This window comes from Triticum aestivum, chromosome 2D, assembly GCF_018294505.1.
Source record: "Triticum aestivum cultivar Chinese Spring chromosome 2D, IWGSC CS RefSeq v2.1, whole genome shotgun sequence".
In the NCBI taxonomy this organism is placed as follows: Eukaryota; Viridiplantae; Streptophyta; class Magnoliopsida; order Poales; family Poaceae; genus Triticum; species Triticum aestivum.
In genome coordinates this window covers 304,385,382-304,391,381 of record NC_057799.1, presented here as the reverse complement: position 1 = coordinate 304,391,381, position 6,000 = coordinate 304,385,382, and positions in this window count along the sequence as shown.

Here is a 6,000-nt window from a genome sequence, read left to right as displayed (position 1 = left end):
AAATGCTAAGGCCAGTCTTTTTGCGTACTCGCTTGACTGATATCTTGAAGATGCCTCCTTATGTAAAGTATATGAAAGAAATCATCACAAATAAGAGAAAAATACCAGAAGCTGAAATCTCCACTATGCTTGCTAATTATACTTTCAAAGATGGAGTGCCTAAAAAACTTGGAGATCCGGGAATACCAACCATACCTTGCTCTATCAAAAAGAATTATGTGAAAACTGCTTTGTGTGATTTAGGAGCTGGTGTTAGTGTTATGCCTTTCTCTTTATATAAAAGACTTTATTTGAATAAACTCACACCTACTGAAATATCTTTGCAATTGGCTGACAAATCAACTGCCATACCTATCGGTATCTGTGAGGATGTGCCCGTTGTTGTTGCTAATGTTACTATTTTGACTGACTTTGTTATACTTGAGATGTCCGAGGACGACAACATGTTGTTGAATACTGCAGGGGTTGTTATTGATTGCAATAAAAGCAAGGTCACTTTTCATATTAATGGCAATGAGCATACGGTGCACTTTCCGAAGAAACAATTCCAAGTGGATGGTATTAATGTTATTGAAAAATCTCCGACAATCACTATTGGAAGTTTTCAAATACCTCTACCTACTGTTAAAAAGAAATATGAAACACTTGTTGTTGGGCAAATGCATAACCCCATTGAGGTAACTTAGTGATTTACGAAAGTTCTTCGGTTTCAGGCTAATCGAAAGTGGTTGTTAATAAGACTTGATCAACCTTATTAATGGATCTTTTTTGAACGGTATGAAGTTGATGAATTTAGTAAGCACTACCTTCTGTCCCTACCTTTTATTTTCTGTTTTTATTAGTTAAATAAAATAAAATGCCATGTTTTGTCTGTTTTCTGAATTTCCAGTGCAATAAAAAATGACCCAAAAATAAAAGTTCTTAGAATGCCCTGAAAATTTTATATCATTTTTTCCTGAATATTAAAAAAATTGGTGCAAATAATACCAGAGGGAGGTGCACCAGGTGGGCACAACCCATGTGACGCTCGGGTAATTAAGCTACAGTAAACCTATGCTAATGATGCCACATCACCTCGGTTACTGTTGATAAACTCGCGTTAGTTTAAAACGAATCAAATTCAAATTTTAATTAAAGGCAAACAACAACAGTTTTCAAACATTAAAACTAAAATATTCTAAATGTGACAAATAATTCATAAGTAATAATGGTGGAGATACCAACATTTCTTATAATATTTAAATTCACTAAAATAACCAAAACTGAGGGCAAAACAATTAATTTAATGCCTTTTATAAAGTTATAATAATATAACTAAATTAGTAGTGTGCCAAAATAATTGTGGCAGTGGCCTAATTAGCAATACTGATTTAGGTGCTAACTTGGTATTTTATAAAACTAAAATAAAAGAAACTTTAAATGAAAACAGTAAAGAAATAAAAGAAAAACAGAAAAGGAAAAGGAAAACAAGAGAGAACAAAAAAAGGAACAGAGGAACCCCCCTGTGCACCTAAGCCCACTGCCTACTGTGTCAGGCCCAGCCCACACCCTCACTCCCACTCGTCCCCTACCTAGCTACAGGAGCGGGCAGGGGCAACCGTGGCGCCATCTCCATGGTCGGCGCCACATGTCGAGCATCCGTGCCCCTCCTAGCCCTACAAGATACCCCCCTTCTCTCCTGCTATGAACCCTAGCGCCCACCACTTCTTCCCTCTCGCGCCGCCTGCCTCTCCTGGTCGATGCCCGACAATAGCAGTCGTCGAATCTTCGTCGTCACCGCGTCCAGCAGCCACCCCGCGCCGCTCGGAGATGTCCAGGACATCGCCTGCGTCTTCCACGTCGTCCCCGAGGAGCAGATCAATTCAGGGAACCGCCAAGCTGCCGGAATCATCCATCCCCTTCGTCGGACGCCGCCGCTACCTCGTCGCCGTCGTCTGGGTCCACTAGGCCTCCCCCGAGCCCACGCTAGCACCACTACAGGCTCGCGGTGAGCCTCCGATTCCTTTCCCCCTCTCTGTTTCATCCCGTTCGCGTCGTAGTAGCCCCGCCGCCGTTGCCGTCGGCCGTCTCCGCGACCGTGACCGCGTCCAGCCGCGGGTCGCCCTTCCTCCCGACCGCGCGTCCGCACCCCGGTCACGCCCTACACGCGCCCTGCTCCTCTCACCCGTGCCTGCGCTCGTTTCCTCGACAACTGCCGCTTGTGTAGTTAGGATCAGCGCATCGTGCTCGCCCGTTTGATGCTTGCGGCCGACAGTTTGGTTGCCGGAACAGCGGGTTCCGCGCGTCGCCGCCATTCTGTTGGGCGATGCTGTAGACCACCGGCGCGCACCCTCATGCCTGTAGCCGTGCTTCCGCCCGCGCTCACCACATCGTAGCGGCGCCTCTCCCCGTGCGCAGCTCGCGCCCATCCATGACTCTGCACGCCCGCTGCGCCCCCTTAGCCGCCCGCTGCCTTGCCCCTGCTACTACTCTGCTGCCCGGCTGTGCTAGGGCTGCGCCACCCGCTCTCCTCCTACTTCCGCTGCGTTGCTGCAGTCTGCTCTGGTCGCCGCCGGAGCCGTGGCCGCGCTCACCCCGTGCCACTGCTCGCGCCGCGGCCGCCCACGCCTCGCGTCCGTCCCACCCTGCTCCCAGCATGCGCGGCCGTGTGCATGCCGCTTGCTTCGCTGCAGCTTTGCTGCTCCCGCAGCCGCTGTCTGCTACTATGCTACACGGCTACAGTAACATTCAGTTACTGTAGCAGTAGCTAGCTTTTGTATTTCTACAATGACTAGCCCTCTAAACTGCCACTAAACAGCGATAAAACAGGTCCTAACATGGGTAAAAATTATATGAACGGAAAGTAGACGTAACAAGCCTCATTTTGTTCCATTGGACCTACTTCAGATAATGCATGGATTAAATCCTACAAAAATCACAAAATGCTATCTTGTGTTAAAAGGAATAGAGTTACTCCCTAGCATTGTGTGTGTGCGCTGTGTGCGCGTGGGCTGTGCCACAGCCGTGTGTGGCCGGCCTAGTTTAATTAGGTCTAAACTAATTTAGTTTAGATTAGTTGGTTAATTAATTATTCTAAGCCTATTACATGTGGACCCCGCATTTATTTAAGCTAGTTTTAGTTATTTGTTTAGGTATAGCTTATGACATGTGGGCCACCATCTCCCCTTTTGACCAGTCAAATTGACTTAGACAATTCGATTAAATAAATGCAGAAATTTCAGAAAATTGAATAAACTTTGAAAATCCATAGAAAATAATCCGCAACTCGGATCGAAATAATTTATGTATGAAAGATGATCAAAAAAATTAGACGAATCCGACTATGCCACTCACTTACCTACCACACACCTCCAGCAAGATGAACATGGAACTTTTCCCTTCGTTTCATCTGACCGATAATTTCCCGGAGCTGGAAAATACCTCCGAATATTTTCCCGCTCCGACCGACATACGCAGTACTGCGTTAGGTCACATCTAGCACCATGTGTTGCCTTGTTGTGCTTTGTGATGCTTTGATTGCTCTGTTATTTATTGTGTTCCCCCTCCGTTACTTCTTTCCGGTAGACCTCGAGACCGCCGCCGATACCGCCGTGATCGACTACATCGACGACGACCCCTCCTTGCCAGAGAAACCAGGCAAGCCCCCCCCCTTGATCACCAGATATCGCCTATTCTTCTCTATACTGCTTGCATTAAAGTAGTGTAGCATGTTACTGCTTTCCGTTAATCCTATCCTGATGCATAGCCTGTTCTTGCTACTACTGTTGTTAAATTTACCTGCAATCCTACATGCTTAGTATAGGATGCTAGTATTCCATCTGTGGCCCTACATTCTTGTCCGTCTGCCTTGCTATACTATCGGGCCGTGATCACTCGAGAGGTGATCACGGGTATATACTTATATACTTTACATGATACCTGTGGTGACTAAAGTCGGGTCGACTCGTAGGAGTACCCGCGAGTGGATCTTGTGGCAGAGCGACAGGGCAGGTTGAGACCACCTAGGAGAGAGGTGGGCCTGGCCCTGGTCGGTGTCCGCGGTTACATCAATTAACACGCTTAACGAGATCTTGGTATTTGATCTGAGTCTGGCCATTTGGTCTATGCGCACTAACCAACTACGCGGGAACAGTTATAGGCACTCGACGTCGTGGTATCAGCCGAAGCCTTCGTGACGTCAGCGACTGAGCGGCGTGCGCCGGATTGGACTGGAACGCCTGCTAGGCTAGGTCTGCTTCCGGCCGCCCACGCAACGTGCAGGTGTGCAATGGGCAATGGGCCCAGACCCCTGCGCGCTTAGGATTAGACCGGCGTGCTAACCTCTCTGTTGTGCCTAGGTAGGGCTGCGACGTGTTGATCTTCCGAGGCCGGGCATGACCCAGGAAGTGTGTCTGGCCAAATGGGATCAAGCGTGTTGGGTTATGTGGTGCACCCCTGCAGGGAAGTTTATCTATTCGAATAGCCGTGTCCCTCAGTAAAAGGACGACCCGGAGTTGTACCTTGACCTTATGACAACTAGAACCGGATACTTAATAAAACACACCCTTCCAAGTGCCAGATACAACCCGGTGATCGCTCTCTAACAGGGCGGCGAGGAGGGGATCGCCGGGTAGGATTATGCTATGCGATGCTACTTGGTGGACTTACCATCTACTCTCTCCTACATGATGTAAGATGGAGATGGCCAGAAGCGTAGTCTTCGACAGGATTAGCTATCCCCCTCTTATTCCGGCATTCTGCAGTTCAGTCCACCGATATGGCCCTTTACACATATACCCATGCATATGTAGTGTAGCTCCTTGCTTGCGAGTACTTTGGATGAGTACTCACGGTTGCTTTTCTCCCTCTTTTCCCCTTTCCTTTCTATCTGGTTGTCGCAACCAGATGTTGGAGCCCAGGAGCCAGACGCCACCTTCGACGACGACTCCTACTACATCGGAGGTGCCTACTACTACGTGGAGACCGCCGACGACCAGGAGTAGTTTAGGAGGATCCCAGGCAGGAGGCCTGCGCCTCTTTCGATCTGTATCCCAGTTTGTGCTAGCCTTCTTAAGGCAAACTTGTTTAACTTATGTCTGTACTCAGATATTGTTGCTTTCGCTGACTCTTATGTTTTCGAGCTTATGTATTCGAGCCCTCAAGGCCCCTGGCTTGTAATATAAAGCTTGTATTATTTTCAATTTGTGTCTAGAGTTGTGTTGTGATATCTTCCCATGAGTCCTTGATCTTGATCGTACACATTTGCGTGTATGATTAGTGTACGATTGAATCGAGGGCGTCACAAGTTGGTATCAGAGCCAGGTTTCGATCCTGGGACCTGTGGGTTATGGGCCCACCATGTTTGGTATCAGAGCCGATTGCGTGTAGGAATCCCCTTCCAACTCCTTGGCTGAAGTTGAGTCTAGCCTGAGAAAAATGTTTTACTAACTTGGCTGTGTGGCTTATGGGCCCACGTCACCATTGGATGGTTGTAGGATCTTTTATTCCTCGACCTATACTCTGGGACTCTGACATCTCTTCTATTCGGGTTAAACGATTTTACTAGCTCTGACTCTAGGTTCTCAATAATACTTTCTCCTGGAGCGCCTTACATTCCAGATGATCGCCTGCTTTATCAAAAGACTCCGAAGATACTCTCTGATGTTCTACCGATAACTTGTGCTCATCTCTTTTGCAATTCCCCTTCTACCGTCAACCCTTATGGATAACTACATGCACTTGCCATTCTTACATTCATCCCTAGTTGGTCTTGTTATTACAAGATACCCTTCCTGCTCGTGGAATCCCTTGTGCCACTGCCTTGCGGTTCCTTGCCGCAAAAATATCCCTACGAATTGTTTCTTCACACTTATCGAGGAACCGTTCATTACTAGTTGTTCATAGGATTCACTAGATGCATTGAAATACTACTCGATCTTCCGGTACTCCTTTGTCAACTATTGCTCTGCAAATACTTGTCTTCTTGCAGTCTGGACAATTCCATTTGTCTGGCAATAACCA